At 42.4% G+C, this 25,808-nt stretch overlaps 1 pseudogene; it reads right to left on the bottom strand.

Annotated features, from left to right (window-relative positions):
• Positions 1-14,361: 14,361 nt before the first annotated feature.
• LOC124987416 (probable ATP-dependent RNA helicase DDX5) lies at positions 14,362-17,049 on the bottom strand (annotated as a pseudogene).
• Between the last annotated feature and the right edge of the window lie 8,759 nt (positions 17,050-25,808).

Genomic DNA, 25,808 nt, shown 5'->3' with positions numbered 1-25,808 from the left:
TCTAGCAATAATGCTTCCACCACCCTCTGGAGGAACTCCTTTGTGGTCAGTTGCAAAATCTCCACAGCTTCACTCTTCTGGCATTATCAGGAGAAAGCAGGAGAAATGAGAGTGGGACCAAAGGGTCATTCTAATTCCCCTAAAGAACCCCCGGTGAGTTTCCTCCTTGGCTTCTACCATGCCTAACTGCTCTCCCAGCTGTGCTTGCTCAACAGGAGCCAGGGCAGAAGGCCTGCAAAACCAACCCAAACCATAAAAATCCAAGATGGCAGCAGGTGGCCAGCACAAAAATGCCCTTGTGCAATTAGGCACTGAGCAAAAGAGGAGGATCTGCACATGCTTCTCCTTTTCCCTGCTTGACCTGAGGGGACCGCGGGCCTCTTGACCCACACCGGGAAGCAGGTGTCTTTAGAGTATGAGTTCTCCCTTCTCTGTCCTTTGTATACACAGAATAAAGTTTCTGCACTGATTTGTCCAAATCAGGTTTGTTCTGTTGTGTTGAGTGACACCAGGTAAGGAAACCTTGGGAGAGGGTGTTAGACATCTAGGTGTGCGGCAAGGAATCAAACGTGTGCTGGGCAAGGCAAACTTGACCTCTGCAGAAGGGTGCGTTGCCAAAGAAAATCCAGCAAGGAAATGCACCTGGGGGGGCGATCCACCTGCTTTTTTTTTTATCCCTTACGCAGTACTGCCCCTGGCTCTGATAGGAGGAGCTCAGGGTAACCATCTGCATGATTAACTAATTTAAAATTGGGGTGGGCAAAGGGAAGGGCTATAGTTAAAATGGCCACAGTTGGATCTTACAGTCCAATAAAGACTAAATTCTACATTCTGAAAATGAACTATCAAACTTTCTATTTCTCACATGGGAGGGTAACAAAATCATCCCAGGGATTTAGAATGGGAAAGAGTTCATAAATTGAGCAGAATGAGGCCAGCTTGCTATTATAAGCAAAGTTATTGACTTAATTAACTGTCCTGGCTCTCGCCAAGAAGGTGTGGGGGGGGTGGCATGCAGAGATGGCTGCAAAGGGTCCCACACCACCTCAAAAGGGATTGTGAGGTGTGAGGATACCTCATGTTCTTTACCCAGACAAGGTGCTTATCCGTGGATATTAGAATAGCTTCTAGTCCAGCAGCAATTGAGTCAAACTTCCGCATTGTAGAACCAAAGCAAAGCATGAAGTATTTGCTTTCCTTTTTCACCTCTTAAAAATTCACTTCCTTGTCCAGATAAAATTATGTCTTTACTTCCTGCCTTTACCCCCACAAGATCATTTAAGGGTGGGGGACAGGGAGAGAAAAAACAACCAAATAAAAACCAACCAACCCTAGGTGTGATATACTTCTAAAATGCTGCACTTGGGGGCAAGACTTCCACCATGGCTTAAATCCTTTCCCCTGTCTTCTCCCTCGCCCCCACCACCTGGAGCCTCTCCTTCTTGTCCACCTTTCCTTCTTCACTGTTCAGCCGGTGGAATAAACGTAGCATCAGAGATTTCTGGCTGGGCGTAAGGTATTTAGATTAAGCTCAGAGACATAGCAAAGATTAATTTAAGAAAAATATAAGTTGGCAGAAGACAGTGCAAAAGATGTTTTCCCAGGAACAGAATTAACAAAGAAAAACAAAAGAAAAAGACATCCAGCATATTTCAAAGACATGAATAAACACATGGGTTGTATACAATAAGAGTAAACTCCACACTGGTCCAATTCATAAAGAACTAAGGAGGCTGCAATAAATTCAGACAATACAGAAATTCTTTCCTTAGCATGCGCACACACATACACACATACACACGCGCGCGCGCACGCACACACACACACACACACACTCCACACATGTCTTTTACAGACTCTAATGAAATTCTTGTGGGTCATTCTCTTAAACTCAGCCTCAGCTCCTTGATACCCACAGGTCTGGTTTTTGCACAGGCCGACACAGACCAACACCACGCTGGTTCTTTCCATCACTCAAAATGTTTCTGCCCCCAAAATTTCCAGCCCTCGTGCTCTCCCTGCTGACCACCACCTCTTCACCTGCCATCTTTCTTGCTGACTCCCCCTGAGCCCCATCTCCCCCACTACACCTTTGCTTACGCCACCAATCTTACTCTTCAGCCTTCGGCTTTTCTTTCTGTCCTTGTCCAGCCTGAACTCTATTTCGACAGTGCCCTGTCCAGCTCTACGGAATCTTCCTTGGTCTTATCCTAAATCCTAATTCTGGGAAATCCCCGGATGCTTTATTCTCCATTTGTCTTCCAGAGCTGCTGAGTCTCTGTGGAGAAAACCAAGTCAGTAACTTGCTTGTGATTCACTGCCCTCCATCTGCCTTGTTCTCAGAGGCCCTTGTATTGCAGCATTTTCCAAAGGCACTCAAAAATTTGTCATTATATCCCTTTTACGTATGATTGTTCTCTTGTTATCATTTTGTGCCTAAACACGCCTCTTCTTTACCTACCAATATATCTAGCCAACACACCACGGGCTGTTGGTTGTGTCTCCACAACGATCCTAAGTGGTTCTCTTCCTTTCAGGCTCAGTCCCCATTACCAAGGTCCCAGTTCATTCCTACTTTGACTTCATCACGCTTCCCTTTCTGTCCAATCCTGCAGTCATGTCAACCCTTCCAAGAAGTCTTCAGTGGCCTCTTGTTGGCTGTCAACTGAAAGCAAACTTCCATTCAATTCATGGACAATGAACTGAACAAGCATGTCACAGAGGAAGAAATGGTCAACAAATCTATGAAAAGTGTTCAACATCTCTAGCAATTAGAGAAATGCAAATTAAAACCACTGTGATTTCCTCTCACTCTAGGCAGAATGGCAGTTATCAAGAATACAAGTAACAATAAAGATTGACAAGATGTGAGGGGGAAAGGAACACTCATACATTGCTGATGGGACCGCAAATTAGTGCAACTACTCTACAAAGCAGTATGGAGAGTCCTCAGAAAACTTGGAATGAAGCCATCATTTGACCCAAGTATCCCACTCCTTAGTATATACCCAAAGGACTTAAAATCAGCATACTATAGAGACACAGCCATATCAATGTTTACAGCAGCTCAATTCACAACAGCTAAGCTATGGAACCAACCTAGATGCCCTTCAACAGATGACTGGATAAAGAAAATGTGGCGTGTATACACAACAGAGTGTTACTCAGCCACTAAGAAGAATGGCATTATGTCATTTGCTGGTAAATGGATGGAACTGGAGACTATCATGCTACATGAAATAAACCAGTCCCAAAACACCAAAGGCTGAATGTTCTCTCTGATATGCAGATGCTAATGCATCCAAGGCAGGGGGCGTGGAGAACAGAAGTGCAGTAGGTTAGACGAAGGGGAATGAAGGGAAGGGAAAGGGAACGGGTCTGGGAAAGACAGTGGAAGGGGTCAGACATGACTTTGCTATGTTCCTATTCATATATGAATACATCACTGTGAAACTCCACACCATGAACTTCCACAAGAATCTTATCCTGATTAGAATAAGATGTGCTCCGTGTGTGTATAAAATGTCAAAATGTACTCGACTGTCATGTATAACTAAAATGAACAAATGAAGAAAAAGGAGAAGGTCCCAGCCTGCTCCTGCACCCTCACCTCTCACTCCATGGCCAACCTGGAAAGATGTGTTGCTTCCCACCCCTGTATTTATTATCAGTTCCCACTCAGCACTACTTACCCTTCATAGTTCTGCCATCATTCTAGGCTCTTCTCAAAGGCCTTTCTTCTGTCCCATGAAGCCTCGCTGGCCAGTGAGCCTTCTTTCTTTTAGGCAACACAGTAGGTTATTTGGGTGACTGGGAGTGAGTTCATCCTCCCCTGCCTTGCATGTTTACTCATGTGCTTGTCTCCACTGGAGGCTCCTTGACCGGCTTTATGTTTAGCTTTGTATCCTACAGGGTTTATAAAGTGCCTTCCATAATATAGGAGCTGAATAAATATGGAAAGGAGGGAGGGAAGAAAGGAGGGGAAGAGGGAAGGAAGGGAGAGAGGGAAAGAGGGAGAGAAAGGAAAGGAGAAAGGAAGAATCAAAGGAAGAAAGGAAGGAAGAAAGGAAGGAAGGAAGGAAGGAAGGAAAGAAGGAAGGAAGGAAGGAAGGAAGGAAGGAAGGAAGGAAGGAAGGAAGGAAGGAAGGAAGGAGGAAGGAAGGAAGAAGGAAGGAAGGAAGGAAGGAAGGAAGGAAGGAAGGAAGGAAGGAAGGAGTGAGGACCAACTTCACCTAGCATTTCAACTTTCCACTCTGTTCCTAGCCTGTCGGGTGGTCTAACAGGACCCTTCACCTCTCAGGGACTTGTTCACCTATTTGAAAAAAAGAGAGCTTTTAACCTGAAGGTCGCTGAACTAATAGTCTAACTCAAACATAATATAATTTCTTCTGCTAGGTAAATAAATTCTGAAAAATACTGACAAGCTTGGTTTGCCATTTCCATAAGAAAAATCTCCCCCAAATAGGCAGTTCCAGGAACTGCCAATCACAGCCTGGCAGCCTCAGGGCTGGCCACACATCATTGTATTTAGTAGGGAAAGGTCTGGGGGCGGGGTTGTGAGCCCAGCCGTCTGACATCGCCTGACCCACCCGTCCACCCCGGCATTTTTCTGTGCAGACATTTAAATTGCATACTGTTCCTCCAAGACTCACAATGAATTCCGCAGACGGCTCCTTTCCAAGTCTTATTGGGTCTGGTGAGAAATGATGATGGGATCAGGGTTTGCCATTATTTATTTTTTAATTTAATTTCCTGATTCAGTCTCACCTCTCCTGGCTCATGGGGTCCAAGGGTACATAGGTGAACCTTACTCTGAAAGTGACATATTACTTATTTGTTCACTTTTTTGTTCTGGTAGCTCTTACTGCAAAAGACTGTACTAAGGCTCTGCTGCCCCGCTACCTAGAGCAAGTACAGTTTTGCTTTGTCCTTTTGGTAAACCACACTGCGGCTGATCCAGGAAGGACACACTAGACTCCTAGAAATGGTGCTGGACATTGTGTTATGCCAACAAGTTTGTAGAGTGAATAATACTATATAAACATCATCATGTGTGCTGCGTATGTATTAATATATTAGCATATTAGTGCAACAACATTCATCTAAAAGAAGCAAAGGAACTAGAAAAGTGAGACTTTGGGAAAGTCACCTAACCTCATGGCCCCTGGTGTCAGAATTTTAGAATGGGGCAGCGCGCTTCCTAGCTTACACTGCAGAGCACTTGCTTACTAACAAACGTTTCCGTACACGATCTCTCACTCTTCACGAGATCCTGATGAAGCAAGCAGAGCAGCCATGCCCCTCCGGCCTGGATATCACTATTGCTATCCAACAGAGGACCCACCTGAGTCCCAATCCACCTGTCAATTGGCACAATGGGGAGGGTCACAGCTGACAGCCGCCAGTCCTAGGTCCTGATCACATCATCCAGACTCCACGTCATGCCAACCGGGAAGAGTTCTCAGGGACCATTAATTCCAAAGGGCACCTTTTGGAAATGAGAACACAGAGGCAGAGACTGTTGCAAGGCGCATGGCTTATTGGGACAGAGCGTAGGTGAGAACTAGGCTTTTTGACTTCTCAATAGTAGTCACTGCTCTGGAAGAAGGAACACATGAGGAAGTAAAACTCACGCAAGACCAAAGGCATTGTAGACGTAACATAGTCCATGTGTGTTGAAACACTGAGATCCAAGTGGGCAAAATGCTGCTTCAACAATTACACAGTAATACTACTTTTTTTTTTTTGTACCAGGGATTCAACCCAAGGGCACTTAGCCACTGAGTCACATCCCCAGTCCTTTTTATTTTTTGAGACAGGATCTTGTTAAGTTGCTTAGGGCCTCATTAAGTTCCTGAGGCTGGCTTTGAAGTTGCTGTCTTCCTACCTTAGCCTCCCGAGTGCTTGAATTACAGGTGTATGCCACCACAAGAATACATGTAACAATAAATGTTGGTGAGGATGTGGGGGGGAAAGGCACACTCACATGTTGCAGGTAGGATGGCAAATTGGTGCAACTGTTCTAGAAAGTAGTATGGCGATTCCTCAGAAAACTTGAAATGGAACCACCATTTGACCCAGCTATCCCACTCCTTGGTATGGACCCAAAGGACTTAAAAACAGTGTACTACAGTGACACAGTCACTTCAGTGTTTATAGTAACTCAATTCACAATAGCCAAACTATGGAAGCAATCTAGGTGTCAACAGATGAATGTATAAAGAAAATGTGGTATATATACACAATGGAATATTACTCAGCCATAAAAAAGAATGAAATTATGGCATTTTCTGGTAAATGGATGGAGCTGGAGACTATCATACTAAATGAAATAAGCCAGTCCCCCAAACCCAAAGGCTGAATGTCCTCTCTGATATGTGGATGCTAACCCACAACAAGGGAGTCTGGGGAAGGGAAGAATAGAGGTCCACTGGACTAGACAAAGGGGAATGAAGGGAAGGAAGGTAGAGGGAGAATAGGAAAGACAGTAGAATTAATCAGACATAACTTTCCTATCCTTGTGTTTGAATACATGACCAGGGTAACTTCGCATCATGTATGACCACAAGAATAGAACCCTAATTAGAATAAGTTATGTTCCATGTATATATGATATGCCCAAAATACACTCTATTGTCATGTATATCTAAAAAGAACAAAACAACAACAACAACAATAACAACAACAACAAAAAAAGTAACACTTCTGACTTGCAAGTATAGTGCTCATTGCTGTATTCCAAACTTATAATAAAGTTAATTTGACAAATTTAGTGATTATGTAAGTGTGCACTAAGCATAAATGTATATAGTGTACGTCCAAAAATTGGTGTCATATAATCTATAATCATATATATGATCAATAAGCCTAGTGTTTATTTAATCACAAAATTTGATGATTCAGATTCGTATCACTCTATGTGTACATCATATATATGTCTTGTTGAGCGACGTGGAAAATAAGACAAAATAGAAGTAGGTCATGTGTAAGAATTTAATTGACATTGCACGTCAACTCAGATGTAGTCCTCCTCCCCTTCGTAGACTTCCAGCCTGGTCTTCACCTCGGTGGGTCTCTTGACCCTGGTGCCCTGCTCTCCCTTACCCTGGGTTCTCACCCGCTTTGCCCCTCAGCACTGTGACTGCCCCTTGGTGCCCGCCTTCCCAGCCCCGCCCGCACACGTGCCGGCACTCCCTCGCTCCTGCAGGGTCCCCTTCGGCTCCCAGGCTCTTGTGCCTTTGCTCTTGCCTTTCTTCTAGTCACAAAGCCTCTGCCGCCTCCCTTTGCCTGCTTACCCACCGCTTGCACTGGAAGAGTCGCGCTGCAGGCTCCCCCTGAACTCCCAACTCGGCACCCTTCCTCCGTCTTCCTGAATATCCCGTGCGCCCGTCACCCTAACCCTCACACATCCCGTTCACCTCACCTGCTCACATCTCTGTGCAGTGAGCCAGGATGCGATCAGCCGAGGACCTCCACTAGTCCTTAGTGACAAAGAGCTGGTGATTCATGGTTGAGTCCAAGAATGGAGACTGCATTGGTCATGGCAACTCAGAAAGGTGGACCTCCTGGAGAAGACTAAGCTCGTCCAGGTGCCGTGCTGAAGAACTCCACGCAGTAACCCTCCTCTTGTGTATTTCTCCATCTTGATAACATTTTCCTCCCGTTTTCACTTTCCTGTCTGTTTTCACCATAAACTATGCCACCCCTCCTCACCCCTGGGGGGACATTTTCAGCTCCAGAATCTGATCATCTATAACAACAGCAAGAATTTTTTTTTCCTTTAAAACTTGCCATCATTTACAATGTCTTTAATAGCAACTTTCTGAATAAAGTCTGTTTTTACTTAGGAAATGGAAAGTCAAGAACTTGACTTTTTAGGCTCAATTAATATTCCTTGAAAACATTCAACAAACTGTTTGTGATGCATTTAATAAGAATAACAAATCAGTACAACTTGTGCCTTATTTCAGGCTTCATACTTTCAAGAACATTTTTTTAAAAGGATAAATGAAATAAAAACTGTTAAGCGTTTGATAAACTTCCTCAAAGATAAATAATGGTATTCTCCTCTGTCCCTGAATAAACTTGCACAAACATCTGTGGCAAACATGGTGGACACTTTTCTAAGTATGTGTTTCTCAACATGCTTTTCCCTTCCACGGCTCAGGAAGGGAGCCATCCTTCCTAAGGGCGCTGCGTTACAGCACCTTCCACCACCAACAGTGCACAGAGCCCGTCCCCGTCAAGGTACACGCTTGTCTGCTGCGTGTTGGCTCAGCTCCCCACACAGCTCTGCTCCTGCTAGAGTGGCTCCCACCTCACAGTGCTGCTACTCCTCCTGCTGGGTACTTCCACATCCAGCCAGGCTCCGGAGGTGGCAGGGTTTCTCTGTGGCGAGTGGGAAACGTTACCTTTGCCACACAATATGGCTTTGCTCCATGTCTCCCAGAGTTTTGACTCCCAATCTTTCGGTCCCAGAACTTAGACATGATTTCACGGAGGGACTGAGTAATAGCTGCTGTCACTGAAAGGACCAGGCTTCTGAATGGCCACGTCTGTCCTGCCTCCTTCTCTCCTTAGAATACACTCTCACCAAATAATGTTCCTCATCTCCCATGTAGGTAGTGCCACCAGAGGCACAGTTCAGGGTATTCAGCCTGGGACAAGAAATGTTGTTCATTTTTGCCCAGTTCAGATGCAAAATGAACATGAATATTCAGTAAGACATTGCAAACTGCCCAGTTCAGATGCAAAATGAACGTGAATATTCAGTAAGACATTGCAAACATGGTCTTAAACCTATCACATCATAGGCAGAGTCTCAGACTACATATTTGGCTTTTGTTAAAACCCCTTCCAGAGGGACAGTTTTCTACAAAAATTTGATTTAAAAAAATTCAAAACTGGACTATTTTAAAAACATTGAGCATGTGGCTCAGGAGGAAAAGCAGAAGCTGGCATGGAAAATCTGAACATACTCAGGATTCGATCCAGATGATGTCAGTTATTAAAGGAAATACTTAATGACCATTCTCATGTACTTGTCTTGTCACCCTCTGACCAACTTTGATGTGGATACACCAGTTTGGTACCTTTGATTATAAACAGAGCACTTCTGGAAAATTCGGAGTTTGGAAAATATCAACAATGGTGACTGAATGAATGGCAACAAAGACCATAAAAGGAAACATTTAAGAAGATAAAAGTCTATATTTACATGAAGCACATTTAGCATAAACTTACATACGAAGTTGCATAGGTATGTATGCAAATGTGTGTGTGTGCATGTATATAGAATAGCTACCGATACACATGTTTACATATGACAGCTCTTATGTACTGCTCTGTGAAGGACCTGATGTCAAGGGCTAGACGTACCGGCACGAACCATCTAATCTATTTGCTTCCATTAGGCAGCTCCTTTGTACCATGCATGAAATCTTACTCTATGAACATGAGTGATTCTCCAGCTTGGGAAATTGCCAGCATGACCACATAAATGATCAACTTCCTGTACATTATCCTCACCCATTAGCATCTCTTTGGTGTTCTGCAGGCTTCAGTGCAGCTACATATAAACATTTAATGACATGCTATGTTTAAACTTTCAAGCTTGATACTGTGGAGAATTTGAAGAAACAAGCTATAGTCTAGTGTACATTTTACCTATCTATTTTTGTACATATGCATATGTGTGTATTTGTATACACAAGTCTATACTTATAAAGCACTTTCATACATGTTCATTTAACATTTGTAACAATCTCTTTAAACACACACAAAAAAGTAAATCCCACCCAGGTGTGGTGGCACATGCCTATAATCCCAGTGGCTCAGGAGGCTGAGGCAGGAGGATCACAAGTTCAAAGCCAGCCTCAGCAACTTAGCAAAGCCCTAAGCAACTTAACCAAACTCAGTCTCAAAACAAAAATATTAAAAGGGCTGTGGATATGGCTAAGTGGTTAACCCTTCACATGGTTCAATCCCTGGAACCAAAAAAAAAGGTAAGTCTCAGAGGTGAATGACTCGCCCCACTTCCCACAGTGGAAAAACTCATCTGGAATTCAGATCTTATGTCCAAGTTTACTACCTCACAACTTTCTGTAAATATTCTAGCTTCCATAATCTTTCTCTGCTCCATAAGGAATCTACAGTCTTGGGGCAAGTTAAGATGCCTACACAATGATCAAAGGATCACGTGTGGAGTGAGTGATAAAGAATGGAGCTCAGAGTAGGGAGGGACCACCACTTCAGTAGATCAGGAAAGGGTCATGAAGGAAGGAAAATTTGGTCTAGATTTTGGAAAATGGCAAATCTTTAAGAGATTAAGATGGTGGCGATGTCATTCCATGTTCTTTCAACATTGAAAAGAACACAAGATGCTGTGCAAGTGCCTGACAACTGGTTTTGGTTGAAATCTAGGGCACTTGAAAGGGTTCTGTGGAAAACAAGCATCGTATTATAAATTGAGTTCAGACTATGGGAGCCCCTGAATACCAGGAAAAGGGGTTAGATCTCCATGGAAGGTTCTAGAGAAAGATATCTTGGGAGTTGTGTGTGGAGCACTGAGCAGAAGAGGAAGAAATCAAGAAAGGGTCTACTACTAAGCTCAAGTGAGAAAAATACCAACATATTCAAGAGTAATGGAGGGAAACAAAGAAGTGTGGCACACTTAACTAATTGTATAGAGGGGCAAAGAAAGGAAAGAATTATAGAGAACTCCAAGCATTGGCTTGGAAGGGAAGACAGTAAGCTTTTGGCATTCCAAGCTTCAGACTGTGGTAGGGTTCTCACCCAGTAGGTCATTCAGGAGAGAATGGGGAGTGAGACTCATTCATAGAAATCAGAGCCTAAAATAGAAATTTAGGAAATAATCTGCCTGAAGATACTAATGGGGCATAGAATTGAATTAAGAGGTTATAAAAGAGTGTATCGAGAGACAAGATGGGAGGAGAGGGGAAATGAAGACATGGGGAAAAGAAGAGTGGATCAAAACGACCACTTAGTGGAAGTAAAGAGTGAGACTGAGGGGCAGTGAGAAACGGCCGTGGGGAGCAGAAAAACAACTTTCCAAGGAAGCCCAAAGAGGAAAGAGGAGGTGGGACTTCCGGGTTGCCCAAGCAGGATGAAGCCCTTTCCTAATGTATCCCCCAAATGACAAAATGATACATCTAAAAGACATGCCATCCCCCAAAAATTCTGCAGCAGAAACCAGAGCAGAGAAGGACACAGTCCTAGGCCATTAACTTTGAAACAGCATTAGCTGATGAAAGAAAGAAAGAAAATTCTGAAGTGCAGAAGCACAGTTCACCATGGCAAGTGACTAACTCTACCTCTCTCCTCAAGAGCCAACTGGGTATATCAACTAACTCCAGGGACAGCGGAATGATATCCTAAAATTGAGAGAGAAGCTAACTGGGAAGCTGACTCTCCAAGACAGAGCCCGAGAAGATGGTAGAACACGGGGTAAATGAACAATGGGTCACCTCCTCTCCAGAGACATTGAAGGCCCTCAAACTAAACAGAAAACTGATGGTGGATTCAAAGTGTGAGGGTATCCCATGCAACCAGAGTGCAAACCCTCAACTCAGGAAGAAAGCCCTCCTACAAAACTTTAGAAAGGAAGCTGAACCTGGATACTCTGCCTAAGCCCGCACACCACTTCAGTCGGGCTCTTTCTGGTCTGTGTTGCTGTGCCCTCAGACTGTACTAAAAAGTGGAAAGAACATGAAAACCAGGCTTTATAATGATGGCTTATCAGGAAAACCAATGTGTCCCAAAGACAAGGAAGATAAGCAGATACCTACACTACTCAGGGAAAATAATAGGTCTGGACCCAAAGATGTTGAGCAGGATGAAAATTAGCACCCTGACAACCACACACACATGCACACGCACACACACACACACACACACACACAAACTGCAAGGCTAAAGATAAGAAACCAACTTACATGTAAAACAATTGCAAATCAGATGGAAGTCTTCACAAATGCTTTGAGTTACAGTATAAAGATAAGTTAGTAATAAAATAAGTTCAATAATTGCCCATTGCCCATCAAGATGATTACACAGAATAAATGAGAAAGTTATGAACTAACAAATATATGCTGTGATTAAACCTGAGACTACAAGAAATAGAGTAGACTCACCTAAATATAAACTTACCAATGTAGAAGAAAGTCAGTACAGATTCAAAAGATAAGAAAAACAAAACATAAAGAGATCAAGGAAATCAAAGAGACTAATTGATAAAACAAAATTGACACTACATAAAAATTAGTGTTCTTCAATGAATTTCACAAATGGAATAAAAAACGATAAGTAATACAATACAAATTTTACTGGAATGAGAAAATAACTCAATCTGCAGATCAGACTACACTCTGTTTAGAAAAACAATTAGTGGAGAACACTTATATTGCTAAGACAATGAATTTCAAGGATAAAGAATAGAATTCTCACTATAGTATGCTGATTTTAAGTTCTTTAGATCTAAACAAGGAGTGGGATAGCTGAATCAAATGGTGGTTCTATTCCAAGTTTTCTGAGGAATCTCCATACTGCTTTCCAAAGTGGTTGCAACATTTTGCATTCCCACCAGCAATGTATGAGTGTAGCTTTTTCCCCACATCCTCACCAACATTCATTTTTCCTTATATTCTTGATAATTGCCATTCTGACTGAAGTGAGATAAAATCTTAGAGTAGTTTTGATTTGCAGTTCTCTAATTGCTAGAGATGTTGAACATTTTTTCATATATTTGTTGATTGATTATATATTTTCTTCTATGAAGTGTCTGTTCAGTTCCTTAGCCCATTTGTTGATTGGATTATTTGTTTTTTGGTGGTAAGTTTTTTCAACTCACAATAGCTAAACTATGGGACCAATCTAGGTGTTCTTCAACAGATGAATGGATAAAGAAGATGTAGTATATGCACACATGGGAATATTACTCAACCTTAAAGGAGAATGAAATTAAAGCATTTGCTGGTAGATGGATGGAACTGGAGAATATCATGCTGAGCCAAATAAACCAAACCCAAAAAAACAAAGGCCAAATGTTTTCTCTGATATGCAGATGCTAATTCACAATAAGGGGGATGGCTAGGGAAGAATAGAGTTACTTTATATTAGGTAGAGGGGAGTGAAGGGAAGGGAAGGGTATGGGGGTAGAAAGGATAGGAGAGCAAAACAGACATTATTACCTCATATGCATGTATAACTAACTGCATAACTGATGTGATCCTGCAATATGTACAATCAGAAAAATAAGAAATTACCCTCCATTTATGTATGATTTATCAAAATGTATAAATGCATTCTACTCGCATGTACAACTAATTAGAACAAAGAAAAAATTATAAAAAAAATAGAATTCTCAGATATCTAGACAGAACCAAAACAAGTATCTCATGGGAGGAAATATCAGATTAACATTGATCTTCTCAATACCAACATCAATGATAGAGATAATGTGAAAATGTCTGTAAGATTCTGAGAGTAACAACAATCTTAAGAATGTCAGATTCAGGCAAGGGATTGGATAGCAGCCAGATACCTTCAAATATGAAAAAAATGTTACAAATATCAAATTGCACACTTCAAACATATACAATTTTTGCTTGTCAATTATACTTCAATACAGTTGTTCAGAAATATTACAATCAAGTTTTTTTTAGTAAGTGTTTCTTATTTTGATTTTTGATGAAAAAAGTACCTGATTCAGATTTAGTATAAATGAGTATTTGTAAATTTTCATGTTCAACTCAATGAATTTTGACTTGTGCAACCATCACCCTGAGCAAGATTTAGAACATTTCAGTCATCACCAGTACAATGTTGAAGTGATGAGAGGAAACATTTTTGCTTTAAAGGAAAAATACTCAATAGTTTTCTATCAAGTTATACATTATTGTAGTGCTAGGTCTTTCTGTAAATGTTTTTTATTAGATTGGGGAAGTTCTATTCTTTGCAGAGACTTTTTATCATGAACAAATGTTGAGTTTTATAAAATTATTTTTCTTCATCTATTAGTATGATCACATAGGTTTCCCTTTTTATTTTTTCAGTCTTCAAATATCTTTTATTCGAAGGTCATGTATCACCTTCATTTATTGTATTTCAAATCATTGTACAGTTACTTTTGTGAAAACATTGCCTGCATTTTCTAGTTAAAAAAAAAATCTAAAAATGTTTCAGGAATGTAGAGAAATATCCAACTTGAATAGTGAAAACGTGCACCATAATTATGTCAGTCATTTCTGTATTTCCCATGTTCCTTAAATAACTATCTTGTCTGTAACACACAATATAAAGAGCAATTATGAAAAACAGACATTTTTATATACTTCCAAAGGCCTATTGAGAATATTCTTTTGGCACTGGACAGCCGATCATAGGTGCAGTTGCAGCAACAGGATATACATATACCTGTTGGTTCATATCATTGTGCATTTGTGGAGCATGACTTCCAAATTGCTGAGTGCTATCATAACCATTCCAGTAATTCCCTGTTGGATTACCAGTTCTAAAACTGGTCTGTATACCAGCAGGCACAAAATTACTTCCAAAGCTCCCATTGGTATAAGTTGCAGCACTGTAAACACCATTTTAAGTGTTTGCCCCAAAATCTTTTTTAAATTTTTTTAAATTTTATTTATTCTAATTAGTTGTACATGACAGGAGAATGCATTTATACATTTTGACAGATTATATTTAAGTAGAGTGTAATCTCTCATTCTTCTGATTAATACATATTGCAGGATCACATCAGTCAGGCAGTCATGCATGTACATGAGGTAATAATGTCTGTTTCACTCTACTATCATTCCTTCTCCTATGCACCTTCCCCTCCCTTCACTCCCCTCTACCTAATATGAAGTAACTCTATTCTTTCCTGTCCCACTCCCCTTATTGTGAATTAGCTTATCCATATCAGAGAAAACATACATGTGAAAAAATGTTCTAAAACATCTCTAGCACTTAGAGAAATGCAAATCAAAACTAAGATTTCATCTCACTCCAATCAGAATGGCAGTTATCAAGAAAGAAGGAACAATAAATGTTGGTGAGGACGTGGGGAAGAAGCTACACTCATACTTGGAATGGAACCACCTTTGATTCAGCTATCCCACTCCTTGGTTTACACCCAAAGGACTTAAAATCAGCATACTACAGTGACAGAGCCACATTAATGTTTTTAGAAGCTCAATTCACAATAGCTAAACTATCGAACCAACCTAAATGCCCTTCAACAGATGAATGGATAAAGAAAATGTAGTGTGAATATATATATATATATATTATATATATATATATAATATATATATAGTGTGAATATATATACCTATAATACATACATATATATATATATAATATATAATATTCCTACTACTCAGCTTTAAAGAAGAATGAAATTCTGGCACTTGCTGGTAAATGGATGGAGTTAGAGAATATCATGCTAAGTGAAATAAGCCAAACCTAAAATCCCACTTAAGCAGACTAGAGTAACCTCTGACACAATTTTTCCTGTCTCTAAAAGTGTTAAATCCATGCCTTTTGCCCATGGAGCATCTGTCCCTATGGTCATCCTTCATGCCTCCATTACCCGTGGAATGACCTGAACCTCTGTCTTCCACCAACTGAAGTAATTTGGGATTAATTGTATGATTAGTTCCACAAAGTACAGAGATAAGGTCCCTCACTTCCTTTATGGCATTAGGTGTAAAGAAAGTGTATGCTGTGCCTGTTTTGGTATTATGAGCAGTTCTTCTAATTGTATGAATATAATCCTTTTAGGTAGTCAAAATTAATGGCAAATTTCACATCTTCCACCTACAACCCTCTGGAGGCCACATCTGTAGCAATCAGAATAGGAGCTTTTCCATGTTTGAATTCATTTAGAACCTAGTCATGCTCCTGATGGCTTTTGTCACCATGGATACCCATGGCAGGCCACCCATCTCTCCTCATTTTTCTGATAAGTTCATCACACGTGCTTTTGGTTTCAACTAAAACAATGGTTTTATTCTCCTCCTCATTCATGATCTTTTCCGTCAGGCATAATAAGGTTTTCCTCCTTTTCTACATCATGACATACATCCAGAATCTGAAGAATGTTGTGGTCTGTGCTTAGTTCTAGAGCACCAATATTTATATGAATATAGTCTTTCAGGAAATCTTCAGCAAGTTGTCTTACTTCTTTTGGTCAAGTAATGCTCCATATTAGGACTTGCCTCTCAGACCTTATCTGATCTGCAATCTTTCTTATTTGGCGATCAAAGCTCATATCAAGCATCCTATCTGCTTCATCAGGGACAAGGTTGTTCTTCTCAGATTGGTCTTCCCACAGTCTTCCATGTATTATAATACAGATTACCATACCTGTCTCCAAATATCTGTGGTCCCTTGGAAGCACCACCATGCAAGTAGACCTCAAGCAACAAGTTCTGCAGAATTTGGTAGCTACCTGCTGCACCTGCTGGGCCAGTTCCAGCACCTAGCAAATAGGCCCATCACCTCTCTCTAGGAATGGCTGATGACTGATGTGGACCATGGCAGGCAGCAAATAAGACAATGTCTTTTCAGATCAGTCTGTGTTCCTCCAACCATATCCAATCCACTTAGAGCATCTGGCCATTCCCAAAATTGAACTGCAGTGAGTTCCATGAACCTTGCAATCTCATCCATGATGTTTGCAAGGAAATTTGCTTCATAGAAATTCAGAACTGGCTTTGGACACTTACTACCTCTAATTCTAATTTACTTGCTTCTTCTGTCTGTCTCTACCTCTTGTTCTGTACGCCTGGCCAAAGCAGGGTGCTCCTGATAAAAACTTTTCTTAAATGTGAGCAACTCATCAAGATTCCACTTCTTTTTAACTAGTTTCTCCCCAGGATTTCCAAACTCCTTTCCAGATAGGGGCCCTGCCCTACTTCTTCCAAATCAAGGTGCACCAAACCCCGGATCCCAGCAGCAGTCTCGGTCACTAGAATAACCCAACATAGAGTCAATGGTTGCAGTTGGCGAGGACCCAAGTGAAGAGAATTGGGTGCAGCCAAGCGCTGTTAGTGGCCTTCATGAAGACTTGCAGGGGCAACAGCAGTGGAGGGACCACGATGGCAGCTTGAGCTGCATGACCAGAGTTGGGTGGAAATGAATGAGGTCTCCTTTGCATCTTGTAATGTGGTAAATTGAATTTTGAATACTGTACCAAATATTCATGACTCTCTTGGTCATGATATATAAAAAGATACATATATATATAATACATATATATATAACATATACATATATACATATACATATGTATATGTATATACATATAAATTGTATATTATATGCTTGTATTTGTTCAGAATTTTTTTTGTTGATGTTCATGAGGGATATTGGTCTATTGCTTAGTAATTTCCCTTATTTGAAAATATTCACTGTCTGCCACCCATAACACATACAAACACACAAATAACATTATTTTTGAGGGGAACCAAAACCTATCTTCCTTTAAAGAAATGGAAAGTTCCAGAAACACATTTTCGGTTAAGGTACAGGTCCACGAGCTGGGTCCTGCCAGTTAGACACACCTACCTCAGGGCAGGGAGCCAAGAGAGTCTCTCTGGGGGTATCAGGAGTTGGCAGTGTTGGAGTGAAAGCTACAAAGTCCAGAGCTGCCAGAAATGCCCTCACCCGTCCACCTCTGGCTGACTGGGGATTACTGCCAGCTACATCTGTGTCTCTCGACTTCCCTGGGATTCTGAGCGCTACCTGACAACACAGTCAAGTATTCTCCACTGCAGTTAGCCAGCCTTGATTACTGCTGCTTGCAGCTGGCAGCCAGACTGTGGAACCCAATCTCCATAGGGCTAGATGGGCAACGGTCACCAGGTTGTTGATTGTCCTACAAAACCCTTCTCTCAACTACTTATTGAAAGAAATGATACCCACCTTAGTACAGGTATGATTATTTAGCAATACAGCACATACAAAGAAACTTATTTGCTATTGGTGCTAACTAAAGTTAGCTCTATGGAAATAAAAAATACAAGCCCTTAAAACTTTGATTCAGTCCCATTTAAGATCCTTGTTTAATCTATATTTTGCAGACCACAATAGTTAATAAGAAACCTTGGGGTGGAGATAAATGGCCTAGCCTTGACCTCCAAGATTTGAGCAAGGTGGGCAAAGATGCTAAACATATACAGAGGGAGCAGGCTTGAGATAGAATTTTTTGTCTTTTCAAAAGTTAGAAGACCTCAACTAGTTTGTAAAGTAACAAACTAGTTTCAAAAGTTAGAAGATCTGAGCTAGTTTATAAAGGAAATAATAAAGAAAGAGTACTTTGAAAAACACAAAAAGATTGTTGACCAAAGTGCTTTAAAGCTATCAAGTTTCTGGATTAGAATTATCTTTGGTTGTAAAAATAAGGAAGTCCGATCAGAGAATTTTACACACCGGTTACCATCAGGCATAAAGAATAAGTGCCAGGCAGGTGGGGGAAAGTTCCTGTTTAAGTTAAATCTATACATACTCTGTACCTTGTCATCATAAAATTGAACTGTTTATTGAAAAAGGCAAGGAGTCCTCCTGTGATTTTCTACCCTTAACCACAAGTTTTATAGTTATCTCCCCTGGAATGTAAACCTCAACTACAAAGCTATGATAACTGCAAATCTTTCTCTACATGGTTGTTGTAAAAATTATAACTGGACACATTATGTTTATTATTAAAATGATTTTTGCTAGAATATGCTTGTTGTAGTAAATGGAGAGGCTGCACTCATAAATTTTAATGTATACAGTGGTTTTGGGTTGGGGGTGTCTCACCCCATGAACTTACTAATCGTATTGTCCTGCTCACTACACAGCAGATCTTTCTGAGCTCTTCATAAACCTGTTTTCTTACTGAAACTTGTGATTCCAATAGATTTGCTTCTAAACACAACATGAAAGTTGTTTCCCCCTTTTCTTCCTCTTCCTCTCCTCAGGACAGCAAGTCAGAAGAGCAGTGGGGAGATGGGCAGTCTAAAAGAGGTAAGGAAGAAAACAGCAGAAAGGAAATGGGGCAACGCAATGTAACTCCCACTTCGAAAGGTTCACATGGAGAGGTAAGATGCTAACTCCAGACAGAAAAGGGTTAAGAAAAAAGAGTTTTTTAAATGGGGAAGAACTGCATTTGTAAGATGAGGAATAGGAGCCCCTGAGGAAGGAATAATGGAAAACTCATGAGAGAGGAGGTCAAATAAAACAGTCTTGGAAAAACTAAGAAAATATGGAATCCAGGGCAAGGACTGTAGGACTGGTACTTGGAAGGAGGAGGGACTCTTCTTCCTTTGAGAAAAAAAGGAAGGAACAGATGATGGAAATTTATGGACATGAAAGCTCTTGTTCAATCCTTTAATATTCTAATGAGAGAGGAAGGAAGAGAAGTTAGTTCAAGGGCTAGAGGAAAATGAAACGTGTTTGGAAACTGTTCAGAGAATACTAGAGAAAAGCATCAAGACTTGAGTAAGATAATCACTGAGTTGAAGAAAGGATAGAAATGAAACGCCAGTGGATCCATTTATCAGCTCCTTGAATCGCTCTAACTGCTCTTGGAGGTAGAGAATCTCTACCCGCTCTTGAAGTGTTAGAGACTCTGGTCGTTCCATGAAGCTACAGTGCTTGTGGAAAGACTCAAGAACAAAATGGAACTGCATAGAAGGAAAATACTAGAATGTTTTCCTCTAGGCAGAGGATGACCTGTTGGAAGTACGTGATGTCCCCCAACAACTTGAAAATGACCAAAATCAAAGTGTCCTTAACATTTTGAATTTTGAAATCAATACACAATAGATCAGAAGAGATATAAGCGTTACCACCTTCATGAGCAGAGTGTCTCCCTGGTCTGCCAGGTCAGATGGTGTGATCTGACTAAATAGATGAACATATCTAAGGAAATGTGTCAACCAGGCTAAGAAACAGAGAAGAGAAGTACTATCCTGGGAGAAGGTCACTCTTGCCTGTGGACTTAGAGTTTTCTGGTTCCATTGGCAAGATCAATCCTGAAATGGAGTGGGTTATGACAGGTGGCTGTGGCCTTTTGCCAATCGATGCTTCAATCATGTGACTTGGTGCTGACCTAGGTAGTCTCATGGGAACTTCCTTCCTCCCTTTGCAGGTCTTCCTACAGAGTGGTATCATGAACAGTCTGCTGGTGTGAGTGTTCTGGTCACCAGGACAATCCTTTCTTATTGTAAATGTATTAACTAGTGACCAGTCTCGCATATTAATTAAGTAAACTCTGGCTAATGTGAACCCATCTCTGAAAACTAGATCACTAAGTGAATTGGTCATGGGTTTCTGAACCTATAAGGCTGAGAAACTCCACAACAGAATTCACCAAAGTAAGCAAAGTAAGGTCCCATCCTTCAAGGCTTCATTGGAGACAATGAGCTGTGACAGGCTGGCCTTTCCCTGGTGAGAACAGCAACAAAAACATTTTACATAAAATTTGTAATATATGTGATACTATATATTATAATATATTCTATATTACATATACCTTATACAATATTTTATGTTTATAATATGTGACAGCTGGAAGGGTCAGGTATGTTTCACCCTGACTTGCCATGTGGATGTCCTTCCCAAGTCCTATGCATGACCCCAGAGAGTACAGTCCCTCATTGCAAGGGAAAATGCCCTGTGATTGACAGGATGACTACAATGCCGAAATCGAGTCAATAGCATCATGTGCAGTCTCTGGGGAGCCAGTAGTCTGCAGTTTTGTGTTCCTCCCACCTTTTTCTTTTCTCTCCTTTTTGGGTAAAACTCCAGCTGAAGCTTCTAGAGTGAGCATTTTGGTCTCTGCAAGCCAGTGAGCATTTAGCAGAAAAGGGGAAGCGCCCCTTCCAAATGCCCACCCAAGTTGTGTTCCCGAAAGGCCTTCCAACCACCAGACAGCAGCTCTTCAGGATCCGGGAGGTCTTTCCTACTTAAAAAACAACGAGGCTTTTCCAGGCAGGTGGAAAGCCTGGAGGAAGGGCTCCGATTTTAATCTCGAGTGCTGATATCTGTGTGCATGACAGCACTCTCAAGTCCTCTGGCTGGCTAGAAGATAAACACAGGCAGTTTCACATTTTCCAAAAAATGTACATCTGTCTGGACATCCTCTCACTTTCTCCACCTCCAATCTTCACACTGGATTTTTATGCATGTTGTGGGGTCAGGCAGGAGAAGGAGGATGGAAGGGCTATGTTTTAAAATTAAAAACTATGACCCATCTACCCGAGATTTCCTCTAGCTATGCAAGAAGAGAAGAGATAAATGGGAGGAGGCTAATGGAAATACCAGGGTTGTCAGAGACAGGGTAGACTGCAGGGATCAAGCAAGGAGTGGGGATTAGACAGGTGTGTGTGAAGCAGATGGGGCTGAGTCACTGGAAACCCGATTCCAGAGAAATAAGAAGAGATTCTGGTCCAAAGGACCTGACCACTGGGGGAGACAGAACAGTGCCAAAGTCCGACAGATCACCCGGGGCTCATCTGAAGAGGCAACCAAACCGGTGAGCATGAGACCTAGTTCTCAGTCTGACGCAGGTTTTTCTGAGTATAGGCAGTCTGCATTTCACAATTTCTGAGATGTATACAATTGAAAACATTATAAAATATGGAAATTTAATGAATCAAATCCATACGAAGAAACTTTAAAATGAGCTTAGAACAGTTTCTGCAGTCCTTGAAATCAAGATGTGGGATTAGGGCCACGCAGGGCACATGAGTAGTGCATTTGTGAATCCCCCTCTTCCCTGCTGTTTCTGATCCTTTACAAGAGCTCTGGGGTCCTCCTGGCACCCCCATGAAAGATCCTGCTCTGGACCTGCCATCATCCAGGAGACGGAGGCTCCTTACCAACAATCATGCCAGCCCATGATTGGCCAGCGGCAGCGTCTACGTCTGGGCTCGCCAGCACTAAGCAGCCACATTAAGGACTCACTTGGATCTCTACAAGAGTTTTGTTCATCTTAACGGCACTTGAAGTTCCACATCACACAGCACGATGGCTATAAACCAGACTGTAGGATTGGCCTCTGCTGACAGCCCCTTGTCACTTAGAATAATCATCACACAGGAGCTTATATAGTGAAGAAGTCAGAAGGTAAGGCAGTTCCAGAATTGTTTCCACAGATGAATGATGTGGTTAGGAGTCTAGGCTCTTTTCAACTTTCCATTTGCCATCCCTAATGTGTTAGATACCCCCACCTTACCCCACCTCCCTACCTCCCTCGACTGACTTCCCTGTGTATCTGCTAAAGTTAGATCATTCCAACTACAAAGGAAGTTTGAAGAATGAACAAAGGACATTTAAACCTCTGTCATGGGCAGCAGGACTGTCCTCAAAGAAAAGAGAAGAAATGACTATGGTAGGCAACTTTATCTTGTATAGGCTCCTATAATGGAGCAATTTATTATTTTTCATGACTCTGAATTCTGCAAAGCTGGGTCAGGTTGGACTTACTCAGGTGTCTGTAGTCAGTTAGTTGATGGGTTGGCCAGGGCTGGCTAGTCTAGAATGGCCCAGCTGGGCTGCCTCCTCTCTGCTCCATGTGCTATCTGGTCCTCTGGCAGACTAACCCTGGCTTGTTCCTGTGGTGGAGGCAGGGACTCCAGGAGAAAGCAGAGCCTGCCAGGACTGCCCAGGTTAGGCACCTCCCACAGTCACTTCCACCTTCTCAGTTGGGCAGAGAGAGTACGAGTCTAACTCTGATCTGCGGGTTGGGGAAACAGACCCCACACTTCTATGGGGGAGTGGCAAGTCACACCATGAAGAGTGTTTATGCAAGTGAGGAAGAAGTGAGGCCATTTTTGCTGTCCGACCCTCACAGTAACCTACAGAGCTTGCTCTAGGCTAGTTCTAGATGCACAACCATGAAAAACGTACTTAATTAACCTCTCAGTCTCAATTTCCCCACCTGCAAAATGGGGATAACAAGAAAATCTTATAGGTTGTTATGAGGATTACACATGTATCTATCTATATTAAAGAGCTTACTTTCCTTTGGTAAATTATTTTCCTTTGGTAAGTTACCATGTACTAACCAATGTTAGTCCTCATGATTGTTGGCCAGACATAGCAACTCTGGCTTAAATATTTTATGGACAGAATCATCTCTAACTGGGAATTCCATGCTTGAGAAAGAGCGCCCCCACATTCCCTCAAATTGGCTTTGGAACTCACTGTACTGCTCACAGGTTGATCAGATGTAACGACCGTGTCATCCCGAGCTCTAGTTAACTCATTCTGTTTGCTAACAAGGTTCTAAAGCAGTTGCTCCTATTCCCTGAAGAGGCTTCCCTGCTGCCAACCTGCAAATGCTTCTGATATTTAAATTACACGATCTTTTTTAAAGTAATGATTTCTCATTTTTGTGCCCTGTAAATGTGGAAGATCTCCCGAGATAAAGCCTGGTTAGGTTGGTCCAAGTTTCTGTGCTGCCCTCAGGGTGTGCTTGTGGGAGAGAGCAGGAGGAAAGGGACAGAACATTCCCAGGGGCAGAGTTTTGCCTGCCGGATCTCTACTCCCCTAGCAGGATGGCAACCGGAAGCAGAGTGGTGTGAGCTCCAGTCAGGCTAACAGTCCACGTAGTTCTTCTCCCACCAGCACAGACAAATAAGGAAGCAGGTTACTCCCCACCCATGTTGGCGTCAGACAGATTCACTTGAACTCCACCCTGTGTTAAGAATACATTGCCTGCGCAGTTTGACAGAACTCAGTGCTCACACACAAATACATGTACACGCACACTAGCAAACATATACAAATATAAAATGGATCATTCTAGGCAATGACATTTACCTTTTGCATATGCAAAGCCCTCTGATATGTCCTCCCCTATTATTTCATCTCTTTTACTTGTATTTTCCTTTTTTAAATGTTGCTCATGGTCAACTCAATTGATGGAAGGATATTATTTGAACAATTTTTGAAAAATACCCACTCGTGTGGCATCCTACAAGGAGCACTGATCAAAACCACTCTCTTTTCCAGAAGGTGTCCCTCCTTCTGGACTTACAGAAAGGGCCCTGTCAGAGGTCCTGTGACTGCAGCATCTGCCACTGAGAGGAATCCACAGGGAGAATACCCGTTAGAACTCAGCTCTGCCATATCCTGAGCAGGTATTTAACCTCTGCCTCCGGTTCTCCTCCTAAAAAGATAGGGACAACAGTACCCCTTCACCACTGTGTGCATCTGAAATGAAGTCCCTTGGCATGACACCTGGCACAAAGCACGCTGGATAAACGCGGGCTCTTGCTGTTCCTTGGCAGCTGTTGCCAGTCTTCAGTGCCCTGGTGAGGCTATTCGATCCCACTTGTCTCTGACGCAGAGCTAACCAGCAGGGTGATGCGGGATGGCTGCAACACAAGTCTTGGTCCAGGAAAACTGAGGGCACAGGACAGTCCTAGATGAGATCAGTAGGGAGACCGCCATGAGTCAAGGAGAAAGAGGCACGTGATGGGGTGGGGATGGAGAGGTTCCACCAGAGGGAAAAGTTCTGAATTAGGAAGTGGGTAGAGAGGCCAGTGTTGCTGTCACGGATGTGCCTGGGCCTTTGATCTTGTGGGTCAATGAGAAGTTTTTAACAGGTTTCCCTCTTTCTACAAGTGCCTCTGTAGTACATGTGACTGGACTTTGAACAAACGCCTTGGGACCAGGTGCCAGGACTAACATTTATGCAAATGAGATAAAGCAACCTCCTTGGCAGAGGCTGCCCTGCCTAAGAGCACACAGCCTGATCAGCAAACCAAGGGCCAGAACTCAGCCGGCGCCTCCAGCTGCCCTTGTGTCGTGATCAACCTGCCCACCGCCCTCAGTGGCCTTACCAGATCTATGCTAATTCCACGTTAGCTCTTTTCAGAACGCCTCTTCTGGGATTGCCTTCAAATCCCATGGAACATTCATTAACGATTCCCATGGTAGCAAACCTTCAGATGTTCAAGCCAAATTTGATATGAGAAGCAGTCAAAATTGTTTTGATCCCAGATGTGGTGGCAATGGAAATATGTCACTCAAATCTCCTATTACTGGGAGCATACTGACAGATGGCCCCAGCTGCCGTCCCTTCGCCGCACTTCACCATGTGCTTTCCAGCCGGTGACCAAGCATGGTGGGATCTGAAGGCTGATCCCTTCTGGGACTGGAGCTGTTATCGCAGCATCTCCCCAGCCATTTCTCCCCCCTTCTCTCTCCCTCCACAAGTGCCAGATCTGCCATAGAGTCCAAAGGCTCCTCCTGCCTTTCTGGCTTCCCCCTTTCTTTGAACATACCATCCTTTCTTGGTATCCAGCAGATCCAGGCAATAGATCCAGATCTGTGGCAATCTGGGGTACTGTTCCCCATTTTGAGCTAGAGCTGGAAGTGGGTATAAAACAAGCAAGATGGGCTTTCAGCTGTGACGGACACAAGGACTCAGTGTATGGTCACAGGTTCTGGGTGCACCTCCACGTCACCCTTGGGAGTACCCAGAGATTCCTGTCTGTGTCTTTGTTGCCCTCTCTCTCTCCTGGTCCCTAACTCTTCACACCCGCCTGCAAAGTCACAGGGAGAAACTCACAACTACCATTGCCCAAACTGGGGCACCAATGCCCACCGTGCCACAGGTCACAACCCAGCATGCCCCCGTGTCCCACCCCTCTTGAAGCTGAACCAGTCATGTGGAGAGGCTGGGGGCTGACGGGAGGGGTTACCCCCGCCCATGCCACACCACAGGCCCTACTCATCCTGCCTGGGAGCCCCTCTCGGGACCAGAGAGGGAAGGTTCCATCAGACTC

Source organism: Sciurus carolinensis, chromosome 6 (assembly GCF_902686445.1).
Source record: "Sciurus carolinensis chromosome 6, mSciCar1.2, whole genome shotgun sequence".
Taxonomy (NCBI): domain Eukaryota; kingdom Metazoa; phylum Chordata; class Mammalia; order Rodentia; family Sciuridae; genus Sciurus; species Sciurus carolinensis.
This window is presented reverse-complemented; position numbering and strand designations above follow the sequence as displayed.